The sequence below is a fragment of the Halictus rubicundus genome, chromosome 1 (genome assembly GCF_050948215.1).
Source record: "Halictus rubicundus isolate RS-2024b chromosome 1, iyHalRubi1_principal, whole genome shotgun sequence".
Lineage (NCBI taxonomy): Eukaryota > Metazoa > Arthropoda > Insecta > Hymenoptera > Halictidae > Halictus > Halictus rubicundus.
Genome location: NC_135149.1, coordinates 12,785,526 through 12,810,871, shown reverse-complemented (window position 1 = coordinate 12,810,871; position 25,346 = coordinate 12,785,526).

Sequence of the window (25,346 nt, the reverse complement as noted above, 5' to 3'; positions counted from 1 at the left end):
GCAATATTTCTCTCGAGCTTCACATTGTATTGTAACAAGGACAGGATTAAATCATAAAAATTCCATCTTCTCGCAGTTCGAAGAAAAGCTGCCAAATTGCAGTCACCTCGCCAATTACGATTACCGCCGAAACGGCAAAGTGTGCCAGCCCGATCGCAACGAAAGGATAATCGAAGTCCGTATCGATCGGATAAAACTGGGCGCGGGTCGGACAGGCGCGCGCGGCGCGGTATCAGCGAAAAAGCATGGAACGCTGAAAGAACGAGGCTCGGTTGTTTCCATTTAACGGTGATGCGAGAGTCGAACGGTGCCCGATGTAAGTTAATTGATTCGGAATCGATCGGGCATCTCGGTCCGGCCTTTGGTAACACGTAAAAATCGGGCCGGCCCGATTTTTCAAGGGGATTATCTGCGGCCACGAGTTCCGCGTGCACGATGTGCGGTGTGCACCTTGGCTGCTCGGCGTTACAGGTACTACAGGTACCTGGAAACGGCGGAACAAGCCAGCCCGAGGTTGCCCACGTTAGAGTCGTACCTTAACCAAAGATATCTTTATCGGGATGAACCATCCGCGTAGCCGCGTTACGGCTTGATCGTAGCGAGGCTCTTCGGCCACGTTTCGCTACGTTTCGATAACCCTGCAGGCGCGTTCTCCGGAGCTGTTGGTCGGCTGAGAGAGACAGAGAGATACGCTACAGCCGATGGAATACCGGGTGGAGCACTCTAGGCAAATACTCACCTGCGTGCACGCACGTGTACGTGAGGGATTCAGCCGCGGAGAGGCGATAGACTCTAGGAGAAGCGGAGAGTTCGCGCCTCGGAAAAAATATCCCAGAGGGAGCGAGAGGCGTGCATTACCTTCTGAAGAAGGCGCGACTCCCAACGACTCTATATAACTGCTTTAGATAAGGATTGAGTAGACACCACCACGTGGAATGCCGTTTTACATAAACCCCCTCGCGCCTTGCCCTCAGCGTTACCGATCTCCTTCTCCTTCTCGTCGGCGCTCACCCTTCGACCACCATTGAGACGTACATGCACGGGCGAAAACCTTTATCGAATCACCTACGCGCTCTAAAGGCACGTGCTCGTAAGTGCTGCGCCGCGGCGTTAAGTCCCCAGAGTGCACTGCGCGCCGTCACTCGAAGCCTACTTAACTTCGAGCCTGGGATTATTTCCGAGAGACCCCGGCTGGGAAGTGCGATCCTTGCTTTTGTATCGATCCGAGGCGATCGTTCCGGCGAACGCCCCGGGCGGATTCATTATCGACGTTGTAATAACGGTCGGTCGTTACGTATGGAATCGACGATTTTTAATAGCGACTTTAACACTCGAGCCTGTGGGAGCCGGCGAGAACGCGGCGCGGCGCTTCTTTTACTCGTTCTGCTCCCTTTCTCTTCCCGTAATGCACCGGTAGATTCGCCATTTTACTCGCTCTAGCGTCTGCGAGATAGAAACACGGTCATCCTCGAATTCCGCCATCTTCCATCGTTTAGTAATTGCCTCTCGTGAAAATATAATTTCACTGATTCCAATGACGTCTTTCATTTTTCATTGCTCACCGATCGTCTCTCGCGTACAAAAATGTGGCAAGATTTGTATCCATGACTTCAGAATTTTTTCCGATTATCGGAACTTTTAAAATAATGAGAAACACCGTTCGACGTTTTGTTTGGAACATTTTCTCATACAACAAGTGCTTTGCACATAATTAGAGATGCTAGGGCTAGGTGACGGACCTTGTATTAATTGACAAAGATATTAGTCAAATATTGAACCTCTCTGCGAAGAGCTGGCAAAAACAGCTATGACGAAACGTCGAATCAGAAGTTTTAAACGAAACAGGATGCATCGAAATATAATAGACAATCGATGATTTCGGTTACAGAATGCGCATCAATTATCGTTAAAAGCGAGAAGCAGCGGGGCTTTTGTTAAAAATATTCGAATGGGCCATCACAACGGGTCAGTCTCGGTAGATTGTCGTCGGGCCATTGAGGAGTTCCATCTTCATTAGTCGCTACATAAATATTCCACGCGTTCGAGGCACAGTCAGCTTCTATAACGATGATCAAAGGCCCCCCTTGCTTCTACCTTTTACACATTACGATTCGGTTTACAAGCAATCAACGCGGGTACACCGGGGCTCACCGAACAAGCCATCAGGCCGCCTTTCAGCAATCCATCGATCCGTCGTGGATCGTTTTTCACTCAGGTTCGCCTTACCGGCGCGAGCGCGCGCGCGCGCGATCGATAAAAAAATCATCGTTGCGCGGATCTCTTCCTAGTTTCCCAAGACCCGTGGCCGCGATGGAGCGGGTCAAGCCTAGGGGAGGAGGCTTTACATTTAAGATGAAGTTTCGATCGGCCATACACGGCCGGGGCCTCCGATCGTAATCGTCCTTGCGATCGGGCCGGCAGATCTCTCAGGATCACGACAGCCCTCTAATTGCCGCATTATAATTACAAATCGCCGGTTATGTGCGGCGTGGCGCAATAATCGTGGGCATGGCCCCGTCGCGTAATTTATTTGCATTTCCACTTAGGTGTCTTCCGTGACCTTTCGCTGCTTCCGAGACATTGTCAAACCGACCGGCTCCGACGGGAGCATGTAAATTAATTGATACCATCAACACGCCCATCGGACAATTAGAAACCTGCCTGGCAGAGCGAGTGATCCGGAGAAACCACCGGAGACCTACCACTTTATCTTGAAACTGGAGTCTTCGAAATAGCAATTGATACAGTTTTACGCGTAATTCGTACAAAAATATTTTTGAAGAATCTCCTGTTCAATCTTTAGCAACGGAAGAATTTTTTCAATGTCCTCGGCAGGTTCAATATATATTTCGAAAATTACTTTTTCTGGTCATTTTTCTTGAACTACATATATCCTCCAAGTATTATTCAAATTAATGGATACACATAAATATAAAACACATAATAATGTCTAAAATACGTAACTAAAAATAATACTATTTCATCTATCTGTTGTGTCGTATTGCTTCGTATATGATGTGCAATGAATTAGCATTTTCTCAGGAGATGTTAGCCGCTCTGGAACTGAAAGTGACTTAAAGTTGATCGAAGTCTGAAGCATTCACCTCCGCCATTCACGACACGGTACGTGTAATAAACATTGTTTCAAACAATCACAGGCTGCTCGTTATTTTCAAGCATTTAGACGTGGGGTATCGTTCGAGCAGGATTTTTGTTTGTCGTGGCGGACTCGCGGCAGCCATTCCTCAGCCGATCGACTTTGCGAATCCTCCGTGGAACAGACACGGTTGCGGGCGAGTGTAAGACCGCTACGCAGGATCCTTCGAGCTGTTCCCTTTCTTGTAGCCCGTGCCTTATGCCGTGTTTTACGGGACGACCGGTGGAATTCTCGTTTCTCCGATCCTCCCGTTGCATCTCCCTGTGTAACGGGGGAACGCCGAGATTTCGGGGCAACAATATCATTTGGTGGCCCCGGGGTGATGTAGAGGATCGAGAATTCTGGGCGTGGGCTCGCGACATGCACCAGGATTCACGTCGACCAGATGGAACATCGCGCTCATTTGTGCTCGCACGAGGCTGCCTGTTCACCTCGCGACGCGGCGGCACCGAGCGGAAGAGAGACGGGGTAGGCTAACCGCTTGACATTATCATTTACTTCGAACTGTCTTCGTGACTCCGTTGCTCGCCTCGCTATTGTATCCGCTTGGCGAAAAGAGTCTCCTCCTTTTTGCTTCACGCGTGCTGTCTTTCTCCGAATGAATAAGGATGACGAACAGTCTGCATGGTTTGATCTACCGTCAAATCAGCATCCGGGGAGGGATCTCAGGGAAGCTGAGGAATTTTTTCAACTGTGCACAAAATGTTTGAAAATTTAATCAACTCGTTCACCGATAAATCAGTAAACGCGAGCATTCGAGCAATTTTCTGTGTAAGGAGGTGACGTCCACTAGGATTATGATACAATTAATTACCTAGGCTTATGGTGGAAGTATACTGCGGTTGCTAAAATTAGATTGGTCTATATAGAGCGTGTTTCATTAATAATGTTTCGTTAAGTAGGTTAAACAGAGATTGGTAGGTGGGCGTCGGTATTTATAGAATGCAAGCTCCTCCCGTTGCATTACGTTTTTCCGCCAACTCCGCAGCAAGATCCAGATTAGGATCTCCGTTTCCTCATAAATCGTGTGTCTTCTCCCCCCTGGTTTCTCCGATGGCTGGGACACGTGTCGTATCGGGAAGTGGATGCCAGGAAACGCCAGAATCCCGTGCATAACATCTAAATCCTGCTTGAGAGGGTGTTTCCCTGACGCAGCGCGTGCCACGGGGTGTTTCCCATTGGCGGCTGTACGGTCACGTTCCTTAAATTTCTTTCCCTCCACAAAATTAGGCCAACTATGCTCGACGTCAATACAATTCCTGGAAAAAAGTACAAACTCCACATTAGAACAACTTTAGTATGCAGTGAGTTATTAGAAAGATTTTAGCTCTATTGCTACCTTTTGCTGTCCAGTGTTGCACTGGGAGACGCCATTTTTGTTGTGTACAGGGAACAATAACAATAAGAAGAGCACTACTAGGCTTCTGAAGATAAGCCTTTAACCAGTTCTCCAGCCACCGGGACGAACTCGTTCCTGAAGGATATAAAATACATTCATTTTTTCTTTTATGTCTAGTGAAACGTTTAATTCTCTCTGCTTGTGTCGTAAGATGTAATTCTTTAGAACGTAACATTAAAAATTTGCCGCAATTAGATTTTTATACTCCTGGGTGATCACAGATTCATTTACATTCGAGGTATAAAAATATGCGTTGAAATTATAAAATGGAACATGATTGAATGTCTAGAAAAAGGGTTGAAAGCACGAACGAGTGAAGTATGATCCTAGGATCCCTCATGCAACTTCTAAGAATCGAATGCGGCTATGAATAGGAATTGAACATTTTTTCTGCCGATCGAATCCATTAAATCGTAAGGGTTTTTTTTGGCAAAATGGCTAATTTTCGATGGTTTCCCGATAGTTGACGTCCTCTCGTGCTCGTCGCAATCGAAGGAGGCGAATCTCGGGCTCGCTTCCTCCCTCGCATCGCCTCCTTCGCTGGTCCGTGGCGAAGCCGAAGGAACGAACTGATTTACATACTGGCTACGCCACTGCTGTATGCTTCTTTGGTGCGGGGGAGAGAACACGTGTGTGCGCTCGGTGTCCCGTGTGCGCAGTTCAGTGGTTTGTGTGGGTGTTGGTCCCCGGGTACCCGGAAGGCGCGGCTCCGAAGGTTCAAGGACTGTACGCCAGGTGCCGCTGCAGGGAACTTAAGTCGAAACGTAACATGTGCCGGGGCAGGTCCTTCTTCGTCTATGATCCTTCGCTATCTACACGATTTTCTGCCCGGTCCCCTGCCCATGGCCGGCGCGCCGCGGCGCCTTTGAGTCCCCAATAGCGGCGCGATCAATGGCCTGGAAATCCCTTTAGAGATTTTCAGGTGCCGCTTAATTGCCATCCGGCGAGTTGATTTATCGGCCGATTCAATGAACATTGAATTTGGACGAATCGGTTCGTCCTTTCGCGAAATGAGACGTTAAATCTTGCCTCGGGCCCGATAGACATCGGTGATCACGGTGCTAAATACCCGAGGACAATGGCGATTCATGTGGCAAAAAGATGCAGAGAGCTACAGAACTATACTTCCTTGAAGGAAATGGGCACCAGACGATCAACGGGTAAGAAGTATGGACTATATCAGGCCTGGACACGGTTGGGGCCCCTCAAACGGTTGTTTCCCCCACCAATCTCTCCTTCATGCAGTGCGCATGGTCGTCGCGTTCGTTGGTGTGTCGTGTCTTTGTTGCTCCACCGTATGGACCTTCGCAACATTCGACGCGCGTCCTTTCTCCATGGTAACGGCGCTCACTGGAGGGAGACAGTGGACGCCGTGGTGGGGACGGTTCTGCCTGAATCGTGACAAACGTGTCCTGGACTGTATGAACCCTTTGCATTCGATTGTCCCCTCTGAGCCACTATTAAAAACTACTCTATTACGCTAGTGATAAACAAAGCTTATAGATAGTCTCTTGATTCGTATCGTACTCACAGCTTTGACCATAAAATATTTTATTTTATGCAGGAGGTTTCCTCAAATTACTTCTTCGAAATCACTTCTATACATTTGAAACCTATATTCCTCGCATCGAATCTGTTACGTATGGAGACGTTCTCCACGTTCATTTCGATTAGAAGTTCTAATCTCTTTTCTGAGAACGAAAAGCGTCCCAACAGGCCCCTTTTATTAATGGAAGATACTGTATGCCTTCTTTAATTAAGACTTCTTCGTTAATTAAGACTCTGATAAGAAATAGCCCGGATAACCTTCATTAACGAAAATCTAACTGAGGCCTGCTTTTCATTAGAAGTGACAAAAATGTGATTGTGACCCTACGTGACATTAAATCTTAAACAGAGTATCCCTTTCATTTCCAAGGTATATAAACCCGTCCATTTTCATCATCTTTGGTTCAGTAGCGGTTCAGTAATCGTGCAGTCACGTCGCCTTACACGCATAAGAGTCAATTCTAGTGAGATCGGGTTAAAGTCCCTTTCGAATCAAATCGTAACCTTATAGATTCCGTTAGTTCGGTATATATTCTATTTCGCATTCAATAATTGCTCTCTGACCCCGTATTGCCAGTGCGTCAAAACCGTGCATCATAGGTAACAATTTCTCCAATTGTACACCCATTAAATTCACTCGCGACACAAACAACAACACTTGTAATTATTTCAATTCAGAATATATTTGTCTTGTTTGTTAACTCGCGTAATCTACAACCCTTAATTATTGCCTAATATCCTAATCTAATAATTGAACGTTCCCACACGATACACTCTTACCGCTCGGATTGTATCAATTAACCCTTTGCACTCGAGTGGTGACTCTGATGCACCACTAGAACTTATTGTGGCATTATTTCAAAGAAATTACAAAAAATATTACAAAATATTTGTTACATTACAAAATTTCTATTTAATAGATTCCTAAACATTTAAACATTATATGTGGTAATCGGATTAGTTTCGTACGAATAAAATGAAAATATTCCAAGACGGAAGAAAAATTTAGTTTTAGAATGAAAATAGCGCCGTGTGCAAAGGGTTAAATTATATATATAAGTTACGAGGCTTACAAATTGAAACAAATTGAAACCATATTCCAGGGGTAATAACCCCCTCGCCGTCCTCTCGCGTTGCTCTCAGCCCTGGCTCCTAACAAATCCAACGTTCGATATCCAAATGTTTTACACCTTGAAATAGTACCGCATCTCTGGCTGACCTGAAATAACTCGATCGTTAATAAAGAGACCTGGTCGGTTTCGTCAGCTAGTGAGCGCTGTTAGCAGTGGTCAGCCAACATTTCGCGTTGAACGAAAACGATCCCGTCCACGCGTGTCAGGAATCCGATAATCTCGTCGCCGGCGCATTAGACCGCCGATAACAATGGCTGATATCGGTTGGCTCCGATTGTTGACGGCAAGGAGCAACGGTAAGGAGAGTCCTTGCGAGATTATACGAGCTGCTTTCACGTTATACGCTGACTTTCTCCGAGGCGCGAGGCGCGGGAGGAGGGTACGGAGCAGGGTTTCGGAGGAAAAATGCGCAGTCGATCCTCCTTCGCCTGGTCGTCGCACCCACACACCTCCACCACGGCCGCGCGTATCAAGCACAGATCTTGGTAATCTCCCGGCATCGACACACGGTTATATACTTATCCGGCTCCTTTGCCGACGAGGATGATTCATCCCGAGGCGGTATAAATCACTCTCGGGGTCCCAATTCACTCCGGAAGACGCCGACGACTTATCGAAAACGAGGATTTCTCCCGTTTCGGATCGCGCCCACAGGAGCCCCTTTCAATTCCACCAGCCGGCTGCGAATTCCGATTTTTAACGCTTATTTTCGATCCGACAACGTCACGAAGTACGAGTCTCCTCGAGTCTATTTTAAACCTCTTCTCCTTCGACGCTGGAATTCCAAATATTTGTGCGATCAATTTTGAAACACTCTTTAGAGTCAGTATGGTGCATAGGCGTCCTCCTTGAAGGGTTTACAGGCTTCCGATAGACAAGGCAAAAATGTTGACAGCGTTTTCTAAAAGCATCGACGTCGTTCTGACGCTGGAGAAAATCTTTTGCATGTCTCAAGATTGCCATATTTTCGCAAGTCGTTTGATCAATTGCGGCGCAAAACAGCAAGAGTGAAAATTGTCTGCGTCCACGTGCCGATGAAAAGGAACATCTGTAGCAGTCCAAAGGTTGAACAGCTTTCCTCGAGCTCTAGCGCCAGAGATCCTGAACGATTTGGCTCGGGGCAAGCCATACTTGTCACCGTGCATCAGAAGCTGTACAAAAATAGTCGAACACGTATGCGTGGCACGCTTTCGTGCGTCGGTGCTTCGGGAAACAATCTGTCAGTAGAACAGATGCAAAGATAAGTCGGGAAGCGTACTATCCTTAAGAAGCTCTCTGCTCTTCCCGGTCCTGGTGTCGTAACTTCTCGAGCAGGGGATAAGACTGGTCCGGAAAAATCGTTTTTTTTTTTAAACCACGGCAGACGAACCACCTGTCTCTACTTTCAGTCGGCTAAAAATAATCGATCAAAAGCGTCCTGTAGATTTTTCTACCTCCGTACGATCTCTTCATCACTTTTAATTATTTTCTGAGAACAGTCAAATCCGGAGTAAATTGTTCGAAGCCGAGTATTCTTCATTAGTTTAATTTTTTGAGAAATAGTTTCGATGAGGGATTCGCTTTTGCCCATTTGCTCCGAAGCAGTTTAAAATATTTTTGATATTTCTGTCTGTTTCAGAATACGCGTTCTATTGAATGTAAAATATTTTCTAATAACCGGAGAGCTCTTAGCGTTACCCAATCGTTGCAGAGAAGCTGTACAATACCTGCAGTTTGATTGCCAATAAAGTATGGATTTACTTCCAAGTCTGTAATGGAAATAATATACCTACCATTAGAATGTAAAATATTTGCTAACAACCGGAGGGCTCTTAGGATCACATACTCATTGCGGATAGACTGTTACATATAGTCTGATTTCCAATAAAAATTCGTTTTTCGATTGTACCTCGATTGTCGGTCGACGCACAATTAATTCGGCGGAATTAAAGAGATACTTATGGCACACTTTCCAATAAAATATTGGATGATTGCAAAACTGATCTCGAGACCTTTTCGGAAGAATGATTGTTCAACCAAACTGTAACTTTAAAATCGAACCGTTTTACGTTCGATTCGGGAACTCCAGCAATGATCTAACAGTTTCGGGAAAGGATTTCTCGGGTGAACGTAGAGTACGGCTAAACCGCGGGAGATCACGATCAATCATCGGCCCATAATATCGTTGCTCAAACAATCAATCAGCGGAGATCCTCTCGAACCCTCCCAGGAGAACAAACTCCGCAATAAATCGCGTTCGTCGCGATCCAGCGAGTTACACCTCGAGAAATCATCAAGGATCCACGGCGGGGATTTAATGAGCCGCCTTGATCCGCGTCGTTGCGCCAGCCCGGGGCTAGGATTCCTGGCGAATTTTAATTCGTCTCTGGCCGAGGGTGTAATTACAGGCGGCTGTGTTGCTACGATGTTAGTCCGCGGCGAGCTCTAAATTAAATCGCATTGATTGCGAGCGAGGCTTGGATCCGTGGGAGAAACGGCGAACGGGAGAGTGATATTGCGGTGCTTATCGATCGGCGGCGTGTGTGGGAACGCGTCATAATTAGGTAAACGAGAGAGAAAGAGCCGTGAATCGCTCGAGCGCGATAATAACCGACGCGAGATTGAAATTTACCTCGCGAACGGGGACGAGCCGAGAGCAGGATGGGCGGTTACACACTCCTGGACAGAATGACAATACATACATTAATAACAAAAGAAAATTAAAAAGTGTATTCACAAAAAATAGAGATATTTTTCCGAAATATGTGCTCACAACACGTAAGGAGGAAGGTTCAAACCTTAAGTATTTCTACGGATTGAAGCAAAAATTGGAAATATGAAAAATTGAAAAATTTACCAACTTGCCCCGGCCTCCTTCCCCTGTACTTTCTTTTCTGCAGAAATTCTCTGTAGTTTCCGAGCACACTCTCATTTTGGCTCAGGAGTGTACCACGAGATTAGACTATAGGCATCACGATAAAATACGCACGCGTCCCGGCGCGGCGGAACCGCGGCGCGGGTTCAAGCGGGTCAGCCGGCGCGGCCCGCGAGACCGAGCTTTGATGTCGACTTAACGATTTGACCGGTTTCAGACAGTCGTTAATCAGCCAGCGCCGCTCCGGTGGTGGTATCTAATTGACGGCTAATTGAAGCGGACTGTTAAATGAGAAACACGATAACGAACGGCACCGGATTATTACAAAACGGTATTGCAACAGCCGAGCGATATACGTACCGACGTTCGAACGGGGCACCACCGTCGGCCTGCGATTTCCTCAAACCGACTTTTTTTTTTACGCGGACAGCAAATTTATTGAAACGGTTTTGGAGAAACCCCCGGTTCAATGGAAGTTTATTCCCCTCGTTACGGGTTTCATTATCACGATCGTAACGTGGTAGCTATTTTAATTTTTGCCGCGGAATTGCTGTTTTACTGGGCTTTGTACGGTAGCGAGCGCAGTTAATGGCTGAAATTCATGGTGCAGCAGTAACGATTAACCGAGGGAATTCCCGAAGTCGGTGTTACAGTCTGCAACACCGTGTAAGCTGTCTGGTCATTTATTGAACTCAGTTTTGTGTCGGCAATGTCTCTACGGTTTGTTACTGTTACGTGCACGTTTAGACAATTCGCAAGATCGCGGGGCATTTTTTCTTCGATTTTACTACGATTTACACAAGACGTAATCAATTAATTAGCGTCGACGCACACGTAATTGCATACTCGCACGCGACGTTCCGCATCATAATTTCTTTTCTATAAAGTCTCGTTCGTCTGACCGGTAGTAATCATTCAATTGCTTTTTCATTGATTCCACTCGCGCGTGATTAATATTCACACTCTTTTCCTCGCGAGACGATTCATTAGTTGCATGCACGATAGTCAGGCTTCGGATGCTTATGCAAATTCGCGTGCACTGATTTATGAAAAGAGATACTTATTCCTCTCATTAACACCGGAACCAAAATGACTCGTTAGTATCAGATTACAGTGAATTCTCGATATATGTCAACAACACGGTGTTCGTGGCCTCTAGTAGTGGGGATAATTCCGCGACGTTTATCATACCGGCCTTGGCGACATGTATACAGAAATCACGGTATTGTACCAGAAATAAATAAATTAACGTACTTAAAGATGGATTAATCATGATGGATTAAAGATTAACCCTCTCTGAGGAGCTCTGTCATTGATCAATTTTATGTATCACAATTGTCAATATTTATTGCAGAAATGAGATTAAATTTAATTTTCTGTTAAACTATGAATACATATTTCCTATGTTCGAGTTACAGAAATTTGTTTAGAAAAATTCAGCCTTTGGAGTGCTAAAAGACCGTTTACTCTTTTCTATCAGGAATTCTATTTTTATTCAGCAAGTTCCAAGAGTTGGGGTATGAAATGGATTATTAAAATTCCTAAGTACCAATATCGTTACGCAATTACTCGCGTCGTAAATGTTGGCAACGGTCTAATGATGATCTGCTAGGTTCGTGTCTGATCGTCATGAATTATTTTCCACGCCCTCCAGTGGCATCAATCTCGATTGTCGATCGCGACGAGAAGAGAAGGCCCCGAGAGCGGTGCGCGTTCTACGGTCGACGTTACCGGGGGCAATTAGGGCAGTAAAAGGATAATTGCATTTATGTAAAATTACCCGTTCGCCGCCGGTGTGTTATTGTCTCCGGGGCCGGCACGCGAAGCGTTTTTCGTCCCTTGAAATTACAGATTTGTTTTTATATCTGGCAAGAACGTATCGTTAGCCGGACGTCGATCGATATTCGGCCTTTTGACTGCTGCCAGTTTGCAACAGTTACAATCCATAATAGCAGTAATTTCTGTTGGCATTACCGGGTAGCGACTGTCGACAGCCCGTGTTCCCTTTGTACCCGCGAATCATGGCTCGGCAATAAAAAAAAGTTTATGGCACAAGCGGAACGCTCCGGTAAACGTCACCCGATGCGCCGTGGCGACTTTCGTGTCGGCGAACGTCGGGGACCATGAGCGTTTGCTTTTAATAGAATGCGATAGACATTTTTGTTTTGTCAACACGGTTCTCCGGCATGTGGTCCTTTGTGTTCACACACGTTTTTCTTCATTGCTATATTTCTTAAAGAGGTTAGAAGCAAAGAGGGAACAGGAAACAATTGATATTCAACTAATAAAGCTTGTTACCTATAAAAGCTGGACTGCCTAATTTTACGTCTTCTAATCGACGAAATATGCTGATATTTTTAGACAAAAGATTAAACGGCAAACAATAAATTTCTACAGTTTGAGATGTCTTCAATTTTGATTCAACGTTGTAGTTTTCCTTTAATTAATTCCTAAAACTTCTCCGAAATGAGTCGAAAGGTGCCAAGGAGAATTCAAGGTGGAATTCCGTCTGACATTTTCGTGTGTACGACGGCTAGCCGATGAGGGGTGTTGGCAGCGAATGTAACCCCTGCGATTGGGGGTGTGGGAACCGTTGATTTCCAATGGAATTCCGATCGACTTCGCTTCTCCGTGATTCCAGGCAAGGTCTGGAGGAAGCCCCGGGCATCGGCGCGGGTTTCTGTTCTAAACTTCGTTTCGTGACCGGCTTCGGTGTCCTACAAGACGTTTCACTCGAACACCGGCGCGCGTTCCCAGTGAAATTATTGTCCGTAACACGGGCCGAGGCCCGGCCCGCGAACTCCGACAATAATTACGCGTTGACACAACCGGTATCCTTTCACATGTGAAACGGTCTGCTCCAGATTCTGAAAGATCAGTCGCGGGTGGGGTCAGCCCGGTAATGATACACCATGTAGCCTCCATCTGACCCAACCCCCTTTAACCTTCCTTTATCCCCCTTGCACCGCCACCCGCACGATATACGGAGAATCTTAAATATGAATTACCTAAATTCAACCCTCGTACTCGATACTCGTCAGCTTTCGTTTGACACTTTAACTCCTCCGACTGTATTTTTTTTTGCGATAGGGAATCGAAAAATTTTGCAGTGTCCAAGACAGAAAAAATGAGTAAAGATTAATGAGAATTTGATGCAATACAAGATACTAGAATGGACACTTTGGCAAGCGGAACGAAACCGCGAAGATCTGGAATGTGCTTTTCTGAGAAAGAAGATATGCCAAAAAAAAATGTGCATGAAATTTCCAGCTTCGCGGAAAATCCAAGCTTGTGATCACACGTGTGTAACGCTGTCAACGGCCATGTTAATGTCAATTTCGATAAAAAGAGAGAGAGAGAGACAGCCTCCGAACGAAGAAAAATGAACTCGAGTCGATGCTAATTAACTATATTAACTAGGTTTTCCAATCCTCCCGATTGATCGATACCCAGCGTTTAATCCGAGACCGTGGAATAATTTAGCATTTGTTTAATACATGCGGCGTGGCTGTTCAACATTATGCGCCGGTGGATTTACGATTGCCGCAAGGACTCGCGTTATCAGATCACCGAGCAGTTCACTTTCTTCGGTCGAGATTACGCTCTATAAAACGCACCGGGTTGCGTCACAATGTGAGGTGAACAGGGGTCGGCGATCGGATCGACCGATTCGACCCCGATCGAGGGACGAATCGGCGACGTCGACGGAATCGATTGCGACATCGGCCGGAGCTCGAGTTTCGACGCCAATGGCCCCCGCCGCGCGTCGCTTCGTTTTATCCGTGGGACCTGATCGCATAGATACAAGAAATCGCTGCCGATCATTCGATCGATCGGCGTGCCGCTCGTCGGCGCCGATTTCTCCGCAGGTGTTCCGATCATCGGTATTCTTTTCCGCGAAGATCGATGGATCGGAGCCTGGATCACGGCTACACCTCGGCACCGTACATTGTTGCCTGCATTAAAACCACTTCATCGCCGCGACGCCTCATTTTTCTCTATCTGCGAACGGTCCGCGAATATTAATGTCTAATTTCATTAATCCTCGCCGGTGCTTGCTATGCTATTATTTAATATTATCTAATGGATCTTTACTGGTATTTTATTTTTTAATCGCGGAATCACGGATATCTAGGTTTGGCTCTCGGTGATTTCAAATCCGTTGTGAAATCGAAATGCGAAGGTGATTTTAAGGATCCGAGGAGGGGATCAGGGTGGGGAACAGTTTAGGGAACGATCCCGGAGCTAATGAAGGATTCAAGGAGGGAACCAAGAAGTCGAAGGATCCAGGGAAGGATCTTGAGTGCCACTCGAAGTGATTCAGGGAGGGGAAGGATCCCGGGGCAAGGAAGGATCCAAGGAGGCAACCAGGAAGTGGAAGGATCCAGGGAAGGGTCCTGAGGGTCACTCGAAGCGATTCAGGGAGGGGATGAATCTAGGGAGGGGAAGGATCCCGGGTCCAAGGAAAGAACCAAGGAGGGAACCATAGAGGGGAAGGGTTTAGGGGACGATCTGAGGAAGGGACCAGGAAGGTGAAGGATGCAGGAACAAAGGAACTAGGGGAGGAAAAGCTAGAAAGGAATAGAGGAACAGGGAGAGTGAAATTGTAGAGAAATTGTAAAATCGAAACACAGGTATCGAAAGCAGGAAGAATCGGTAAGAGTTTAATGTTTGTTCGTTTCCCCCGTCTTGTCAGGCAGGACATTATGGTTAACCAGTCGCAGGAAATCAGGCCTCGAATGGCCAGTAAAAGCGTCAGCCGAGGATTTACAAGATTTCGTCGCGGATAGGGATTATTGCGGAGGATCGACGTCCAGGCCTGCCAGGTGATCAGCGATAAAACGTCATTACGGAAAGCCGTGTTTCGACGAGTCGACGAAGATCAACGCCACTCGTAAACGTGCGTGAAAGCGGCGGGTTCGGGGCACAGGTGGCGAAACGATCTCGCTTTTACGTCGCGCCATTAAAATCAGCCGCGATCGTACCGCATAATGGGATCGATTTGTACGGGCCGGACTGCGAACGAGAAATACACTTTAGCGAGGATCGACTTTTCATTCGGAGCCTGTCGGGCCTGTCTCTTAACCCCTGCACTGTCAACTTACACTGCACGGTAATCATTAGACCGTAGTACTTTATGCGAGTCCGAGTTTTGACTGACAAATTTAACACCTTCCACCCGGGACCTGTTCCCGACAAGTGTAAAATGTTTTTTTTCAATTCGCCTGGTATTTTTGACACATTCTCGGCGAAACGGACCACATTGCGAAACAATGTCAATTGCCGCTCAACTTTACGATTTGCGTTTCCTTGAAGATTGGATCGTTCGGATTTGTAGAAAATGGAAAGCTCGAGCGTGACCTCGTGAAATACGAAAATGATACGTTTTACGATTGTTCGCCTGTGATGATAGATCGTGCGGTGTATTTTTTTTTTGTTTTTAATTTGCAACTTTTCAATCCGACCTACTTGCCGTGCCACCTAGAAGAAAATGCTATCAAATGTTTCCCATAAACGCGAACGGCGCACGTTGACCTCTCGCGCTCGCGTTAAATTGATTCAATTACATCGGTTTTGAAAGGCGGCTCCGCGGGCCGAGCATATTTGACACAAGAGAGAATAATCAACGTTGTATGCCGAGCGTAGAAACACGAATCTCTCTCTTGGCGCGTTTAAAGCGCTGATCTATAATTATCCTTCAAAAGTGGGCTGATAAATGCATGCAATAACTGGTAAGTTGGCATAATACGCGGACTAATTGCCTCAAATATTCTGTTCGAACGGAGCGGAAGAGTTATTGGGGTGCCTTGGAAAATATTCCGGGCGGTCAATTTATTTCTTGCATTGTTGTCACGGACAAAAATAAATCTATTTTCGAAACGGTGATAGAACGCCATAAAGCACAAAGAAATACAATCTGAAACTTCAGGTTCTTTCCTGGTTTATTTATCCACGAAATATCAGTGTGGTTTACTCGGTGATCCGTTTGGATGATTAATGACTTTCAATTCTTCGGAATATTCCAAGATTGATTAGTTAAATGTAACACAAATATAATTCAAGAGGGGAATTTGATGTCTGTCAATTTAGTAAACCTGCACTCGAGGCATGACTGCCGCACCTTTTTGTTCGACAGATCTCATATCTTTTATTGTTCTAGTGTGTTTATAGGCGTAATTTTAGCATATTCAACACCACGGTAACTGTACATTTTTATTAAACCTATTGGATGAAAACTGAAATCTCTAAACTCGTGTAAAAGTTAGACAAGATATATTTTACGTACTAAACATTTGGATTCTTTTTGAAAGAATTTATGGAAATTCGACGAGCTTGCAGAAATCCTGGAGAACGATGCCCGGAAAGGAGAGTAGGGGTCCTGGGGTCTCCCTAAGGATTTCGGTTGTCGGATCGGGGCCAGTTTGTTGACGTAATCGACGAAAACGCCTCTCATACCGCGCCGGGCGAATCGGTTGAGTGGTCGAGTGGCAGGCCGGTGGTTATCTTCAATTTTTCCATTAAGGCACAGGTTGGTCGCCTAATGGTTGCTACTTGCTCCTCCGGGTATTTCGACAGTGGATCTCACTCGTTGACGAGGCTACGCCTCCGCGTTGCCCGGGGAACGATGATGAAGAGGGCCCGGGTTCTCGGTGGAAGGGGAGGGGGCGGGCGGGCTGGTGGGGCCCAAGTGAGATCCCGAAGCGTTACGGTGTTCCCCGTGGGGCCCTCGGTCGAATTCCACCCGGTGATCTCGTTCGCGGTTATCCTGAGGGAGGTGTGCCCGGTTCTATTTTTAGGACGAACGCTGAAATCGGTCGATAGGGATTTCGTGGTACGGAACGCGGCACCCGCGCTCACGCTCTGCACCTTCGCCTTCGAGACGATGGCACATACGAAGAAACAGGTTTGACAACCTGGAGGTGGGCTCACCGGGGCCACGTGCTGCGGCGCATTACTTATAATCCCATCAGCGTCTCTCTTTCTCTCTCCCCTTCTCTCTTTCCCTCGTTCCCGGTCTCTTCCTCCTTTTGCTCATTTTCTTTCTCTCCTCCGCCTCCACCGCCTTCTTACCATTTTATTTCTCTTCTCCTCTCTCTCTTCTCTCGCTTCCTCTGCTACTTCCTCCTCCTCCTCTTCTTCTTCTTCTTCTTCTTCTTCTTCGGATCTGACTTCTTCTCTCCTCCCCCACATTCTGGTGTCTCCCGTTTTCTATACGTGTCTCCTACACCCTTCCGCACGTTCCGTTTGCGTTTCGGGTTGCACTAAATGCTCGTGTAAACGCTCGACATTCTTATCGTCGATTTTTATCCCTCGATTTGATCGGGACCGTGTCGTTACGGTGCGCCCTGCTATCTCGGTTATTCGAGGGGACGCAGAGAGGGCACGAGAGTATGCGAATCGGGAATCTGCAGTCCCCCAATCGCGGGTTTGAAGGTTTTATACGGCACGCAAATCGTTATCAGGAGGAAGAGAATCGTAACGAAATGGTAACAAGGTAATCGTTTGAAAGACTTTTACGCCTCGAGTGCCACGAATCTAAACAATTTCTGTAGAATCAAAGCAACATACGTAACGAAATAAGCATGGAGAAATTACGGCGGCCATCTTCCATTTTTGGGAGTCAAAGTTAAGGAACGTCGCGTTATTGCGTATCAGCGTTTCCGCTATTTCTGTGGTATAAAATATTCTTCGACGGCTTTTCTGAAATTTCGAAATTCGCGTCCTCCAGCGAAGAACTTCTAGAATTCAGTGTCTCAGTATTTTTCTTCTACGCGAACGTGAACGATAGCGCGAAACGGCTCGTTCGTCGCCGTTCCACGTCCTCCCACCAGGATCAAGGCGCTCCGTGCCGGGTGAATTACTCAAACGGTCCCAGCGTGCTCATATTTCCATATTGTATTTGCAATAGACGATTTACGCTCGTTACTGCACGGCCCTGCAGATATTTACGCCGGTGCTGCGGCCGTTTTTCGCGTTCCACGGTATTATGTATCGCGCATGAACCGAGATCGAGCGCCGCCGCACCGGTTGAACTTCTAACGCGGGCAGTTGTTAATTTCACGTGTCCCGTGCGCCACCCGCTGGAAAAATCCAGTGAAAGTGCTAGTGCCCTGGCTATACGGAGCCGAGTGTGTCCCGGGCATTCGGATGTCCTTGTGCGGATTGGAAAACGGAGACGGAACCTGTTTGTCCCCGCGAGACCGAATACCGTGTTCCGATTCGCTCGCGGACAACAGCTGGGGTCGCTATTGATCCGGCGCCGGCTTGGAAACGACCGTTCACAGGTTTGATTGACGCGAACATATTAATTCATTCTCCCTGTCCGGCTGGCTGTTATTGGCTTTGGAGACTGTCCCGAAGGTCACTCCTAACGAGCCTTTTCAATTAAAAGCTCGCAGAAATTTTTGACGGTTATCATGCTCTACGCTAAACAAGATCTTTTATTATCACAGCGTAGATATACGAATTCGTACGTTTCTAATATTCAAGATCGAATGTAAACTGTAGATGGACAATTTTGAACATTCTCTTGACATTTTCTGATAGGTGTCATAACTGTGACCAATTTGTTCGGAAGAGAAATCGGTAAATTGTATTCCTCAGATCGATCCTTGGATCGATTGTGTTGGGAATAAAATAACAAAAGCAGACTATGAGATTTTATTAGACCCTCAATCTCGTGCAATTTTACAATCTAAAACATGCAACAGATGTGTTGGGTATATATATATTTAATAAACTCCACGATACTGCCAGGTTACACTTCGACTACAATATACGGTCTCGCACGTCTGTATCGTTCGGAGGTCGATCAGAGAAGGAAGAAGTACACAAAAGCAAAACACGTACGCATGTTAGCGACCTCGCAGAAGTATATAAACATTTAATAACGAATGACAACAGATGTCGCGATTATGCTGTTTCCGAAGATTCCTACAAGATGCAACAGAGAATTAATTAATGTTGTTCACTGATGGTTTCGATGGGAGGTAGGGAATATCCTTTTAAGGAATTCATTGTTCCATGATCTGCGCGCAAGGAGTCGCAGCTGATAACCAGTTACGAGTCGGATGTTAATGTACGTTTCTTTTTCTCTTTTTTTTTCGTAAAAGAAGAAAATGCGACGGAGTACAAGATCACGGGTCATCTTGCATCTAGACGGCCTTGCGCGTATTGACTTTGGCGCTGACGAAAAGCGAACGTGGAACCTGTTTCTCCCGCTCGTCTAACGAGACCACGGTATTTTTGGACCGCGTCTGGCTCTCCATTTTCCGATGGAAATTTACGGCAGCCTCGTCCCTTGCGTTCGCATCGATCGGCGTTATCCATCCGACGATCTCGCGCGAATGGATCCACCTTAGAATAATTCTAAACTCAAAGAAGCGCACCAAAAAAAAAAAAAATTGATCCTGTAAAAACGTTGCCGAAACGCTCTTTATGCAAGAAAAATTTCATACCAATACTACTTACCCTTCTTCTACAAAACTTGCACACACTTTCTTGAAAAAAAAAAGAAAAGAAATGCGATTGTTTGGAATTGTGCACGTTCATACTTTAAAGAGTCGAGCTAGTTGAACCTTAATTAATTGCGATTATAATTAATCGTAGATTTCGATTGTGATCAAGTTTGTCATGAAGGTCGCGTTTGTTGAATGGGCAGCATTGTAAAATAAGCGGCGAAGTTAGCAGGTCCACGAGGCCGGTGTTTATCGGCGAGCGTGTAACGAGCGGCGCGCCACCGGTAATAATTAGAGGAGGATAGGATACTGCATCACCAAGGCCGCGGCAAGAAATCGAGGAAGGTGGAATCGAGCTGGATCCGGGACTTAAATAATTAAAGCGTTCACATGGCATCGCGGTTACCGTTTTCTTGCGCAATACGATCTACTCGCGCCGCGATCCCATCTAAGCGACCCCCCTTTTTCCCGGGCACCGAGCAACGTTGCGGTCTCCGGAATTATGGCCAGCGATGTTTCTACCCCCATAAGAAAAGAAACAGATTGTTTCGTGTTCTACAGTTTTTGACGGATACAGTACCCACAGAAAGTTTCCACCTTCCAACCTAATCCCAGGATCTTTGCGACGGAAACTACGATCAATCTTTTCATTTTTTTTTTTTTTTAATTTGAACCACACAGTTTCAAGTAAATGATAGTATTAACCCTTTGCACTCGACACTATTTTCAACGTAAAATTAAATTTTTCTTCCGTCTTACAATATTTTCAATTTATTCAAACGAAACTGATCCGATTTCTACATATAGTATTTGAATGTTTAGTAATCTATTAAATACAAATATTGTAATGTAACAAATATTTTGTAATATTTTTTGTAATTTCTTTGAAATAATGCCACAACAATTTCTGGTGGTGCTTCAGAGTCACCATTCGAGTGCTAAGGGTTAACTACAGACTGAATTATCGTGTGTTTGCGTCAAATATGAACGTGAGAAGGTCGAATCTAACATACCAGAGACCCCGAATCAATTAATAGTAAACTATTGCGTGATTCTAACCAACAAAAATTTTATTTTTCTTACGGGTACGTGGATTATGCAAACATTCGAATCAGCTGTAAACGAAATAATTTGTACAGATACAGTGGCTGGCATATCAATATTCCTGTTGCACATTCTCGTTAATTTTTATATAAAATTTGAAGCGTGTCTATGGCTTCTATAAATGGCAGCGAAGATCTGTGATTTCGATTTGAAAATACGGTTCAGCTCCTGTCGGCGTTAATTGTATTCCAGGTTTCCAAGAACGGTTCAAAGTGGGCGATGCAGTTGCGTGTTGGCCGTTCGCGGACAGGTGTCTCGGAAACTTTTAGCGTCGGTTGTATTAGCGGAGTATCGCGGTCTCGTCCTGCGTTCCTGCACAATGGGCAGGAATTTGTCCTTCTTCTGCTGTCGTTCGCTGCCGTTCAATTTGCACCTTTGGCCGCGAGTAGGTCGATACACCGTTAACGCAGCCCCCTCCCCTCGCGAAAGTCGAAAAGAAATCAAAACGAATAAACCGAGAGAGAGAGAGAGAGAGAGAGAGAGAGAGAGAGAAAAGACACACGGGAGGTGGACCCGGGGCTCGTCTTTTTTCGCGATCACCCGGGCACAGGGAACAAAAGGATTTATTGCTCCCCGCTGGCAAATGTAGCGTTAATACACGTGTCCGGGCGTCGAAATTTACATAGTTGCGTTTATCTCGAAACCAGTTCCTCGGATCACGTCCTCTGCGCCGATCAAATATTCACGGTGCCTCTTCCTCGGCTCCGTTCTGCTCTTGCTCTCGGCTCCGCGTCCCTACACCCCTACCACCACGCCGCAGTTGCCGACATTCTTTTTGCAGGATTTTTCTTTTTTCGCGAGCGAAAGGAACGCTGGCTCGTCCGCGACGGGCCCGAGCGCAATTAGCGAAATTGTGTAATTAACGACTTCCGACGGGTACGAGGCGCGAGGCCCCAACTAGGAATCAAACTATTAGTCACTTGTCTCTATTATAACGCATCTGCTTGGCAATAACTCTTGCTTAACCCGTGGCTCATGAAAGGAGGCAAGAGCGTTCGGGCTCTTCTTGGCCGTTTCGCCTTTCTCTAAGCCGGCGGAAGTGCCGAAGAGAAGCTCCTCTCCCTCGAAGAGCACAGGGAGCAGCACATCTCTCCTCTCGCTGTCATGTAGCCATTCTTTCACTCCCGCGAGGCATTACAATCGCCCGGTGGACGGTAATAATATAGTCTTGATAGAGGCAAACACGTCTTAACTTCATACGCGCTTCCATATTAGTATTCTTGCGGTTATCCTTGAACGCCGAGGGAATTTCTTTTTGCGCCGGGTTCTCTCTCTCTCTCTCTCTCTCTCTCTCTCTCTCTCGGTTGTTCGCGCCCGGAAAAAATTACGTCAAACTATGAATTACACCTGCGCTCTATTCTGTTGCCGGGCGACCACGGTCATTTATCATCGCGCTACAATGAGGGAGGCATCGTTAAACCATCGACATTGATTTCTAGAAATTGCTGATTTCCTATAGGCGGCGGCGGCGGCGGCGGCGACTATGGAACTTCCCTTGCCCTTTTGTGAGCACGTCGTAATAAACCTTCGACTATTTAATAAAGTTATAATGATCCGTCGAATTATTTAATTCAATAGTCGCTCACAGACTTCGCCGATACACATATTTCGAATGATCGTAGAATTTGTGAACAGTGATTAAATTCAATGAGCGCATATTTGTTACAGTTCTTCTTATTTTATCGAATAACACTCATGCGATTATTTAAACCACTCGATAGTGTTGTTAAAAGTACGCTTGACCAGGTCGGAGACTTTAACGCCCGCGCAAGAACGATTCACCTCCACCCATTCTTCAAATCAGAAGCTATAAACAGTGAATAATTTTAATGAGTACAAGTGGATATGTTACAGTAGACCCAATTTTATCAAATAGCATTCGTAAATTTATTTAAAATATTTGCTGAGGTAAAGAAAAAATCGGTCTAAGGTTCAACGAATACGGAGACTTCAACGCCTGCACAAGAACGATTTACCTCCACCCATTCTTCGAATCAGAAGCTATAAAAAGTGAATAATTTTAATGAGTACAAACGGATATGTTACAGTAGACCTTACTTTATGAAACAGCATTCATAAATTAATTTAAACTATTTTCTAAAGTAATGGAAAACCGCTCTAAGGTTCAACGAATCCGGAGACTTCAACGCCCGCAAGAAAGCTCTTCAGTCACCGACTACGGACAACCGTGTAAAGCACAGATTGAATACAATGGTCACCGGTGAACATTCCACAGTAGAACTTTATTCTGTCGAAAAAATGGTTTAAACTTCATTTACCAATTTCAACGTCCAAGGCAATTTCAATGCCCGCACGGAACGCGAAGTACTGCCGAATCGGTAATTAAACTGAATGTACCTCCGCGAATAGTTCGTAATGCACATTACACTACTGGGTGGGCTTGAAACGGACAGATAAAGACACAATTTCGCAGAAGTACGGTTACGAATCCGTCGACTCGTACGCGTGTAGGGACACGCGCTGGTCGCCGGTCAAAGTTCTGCCCTCACTTAGCAATAATTCAACCGGGCTCTGGTTACCCTCGCTCCTCGAGAGTCCTGGGTGCCTCCGTGCGGCTTCGTTCTCCACAATTCTTCCGTCGTCTTCTTTCCCCTCGTTTCTTTTTTTTTTTTTTGCCCCTCTCTTTTCTGTTCTTTCTTGTCGACGTCGAGCCCGGTCCCCGCCGCGCTGCTTGCTGCGGCCTCGCCGAGTAGTTACGTACACGTTCGTAACACAACGTGCCAATATCGATAAGTCAGTCGGAACAAAAACAACCGAAGGATCGGTCCGGCTCTGCTCTGTTCCTACGGTACACCCGGTTACCTGCCTTCCCATACGTCTCCCGTTCGGCACGCTGCGCCGCGTCGCGATCTCGTTACACGCGCGTATACACCATGATCGCCGGAGAAAAGGAGGAGAAAGCCGACTCGTTCTATCCTGCACCTTTTAACAATTTTCTGCACGTCAGCCTAGTCTGTGGAATTTGAAATTTTCAACAACTCGACGGGGCATTGGGCTCCACTTCTGGAAGCTTCAATTTTCTTCCTTTGCTCTCTCGTGCTCATTTCAACTGTTCAGGGATCGATGAAATGGACCCGGAAACGAAATCCGCACAATGAAATTGACCTATTCGATCAAGAAGAAACTGAGGAATTCACATGACCTCGGTACATTAAAAATTGTATCTCACGGACGTCCATTTTCGGCACTGGTCCAGAAATAATGCTACTTAATAAATATTTTAGAATCGCTAGGCTATTCTTCTCCTACCGTCCTTAGAGATCTTCAGGCTTTCATGTGAGTGTTCATCAAGGTTCGTTGCACCGGTGAAAATGGTTGTAGTCGCAAGGTTCAGCGAGAATCAGTCTTCCGAGGAAAGAGCAGAATGATTCGAGTGTTCCGGCCGCAAGAAGAGTTTCTTCAGGGTCTCAGCACGCTAAATGGATTATCTGGGCCCATCGTCGGAGCCGTGGAGCAGGCGACAGGCCGGATGACCCCGGCTGAACGCTGTGCAGGACCAAGAAAATAGAATGTAAGGAAGAAACGCTACCGGCCGCTGAGTTACGTCGCCGCGCAAGTGTTCGCCAATTATCTCGAACGGCTAGTCGACTCTAATTGGACTTTGCGCTGGTGGGTGGGATCAGGGATGCCGGGCCGTAAAAGAATGGCCGAGAAAAGAGTACGTGTGTGCGTCGGTGGCGGTCCCCGCAGGTGTGTATATATGTAGGTGCACAGGTCGGAATAGCGATCGGGCACATCCCGAAGAGCAGGCCCGATAATTGGTCGAAAGCAGGGAACGATTTGCTCCATTAAATCCGAGCGCCACGGGGCCAGGTTCTCGCGGAGAGCCAGAACTCCGGGTTGTTCGAGGTGTTCCGGACGGTTACGACGATCGTATCGCTTTGTTACACACCTTCTGGTACCAATGGCTATAATAGAACGATCACATCGATTCCCCGGCCGCTGCTTTACGGTCTTTACCTGGAAGCTATACTGGCCGGTCGCCTGTTCCGTAATTTCTCACACGTGGCTGGAATTTATCCACGGACCGGCGCGTTAAACTCGTTACGACCGCGTCGACGTATCGCGTTCATGATTCACGCCTCGGGCGTGCCCGTTTCCTCCGATGACAGTCTTCCTCGAAATTTCGAAATCCGTAGAAAACAAAAAACAAACGACGATTCCATAACACGTTCACGAGTTATTAAATTATTTCAGAAGTGCAACACAATAAAACATTTTTACGGCGAAGGTGAGCCGCGAAACAAACGACGGCAACCGACGTGTTAAGCATTGGTGCGAAATCATTTTTCGGACCGGCGTCCTCTAAATCCGTTTCTCTTCAAGAAACGGTTCAACCAAGAGGCAAGACGATGAAAAGATTATGAACAGATTACATGTTTTTTTTTTATTTTTTAGAATTGTCTTGGACACCGTCTATCTTACATGAAGATTCTCGGTAGCATTGATTACAAATTTTGTCCTCCGGTGTTCAGGGCTCGGACCTTGAATGGTCGCAGTCTCGTCGAAGAAGCGGCGAAACTTCGTCGAGGAGGAACATGTTACCCGGTTCCAGAGCGTAGAATTTTTCGAGCATCGACGAGGCCGTTCAAGAGGGCAACAGAGTCCAGAAGGAACACCTTCCGGCGGGATTAAAGATGCGGGTCGGCCGACGCGATGCGCAGGTGAAAAA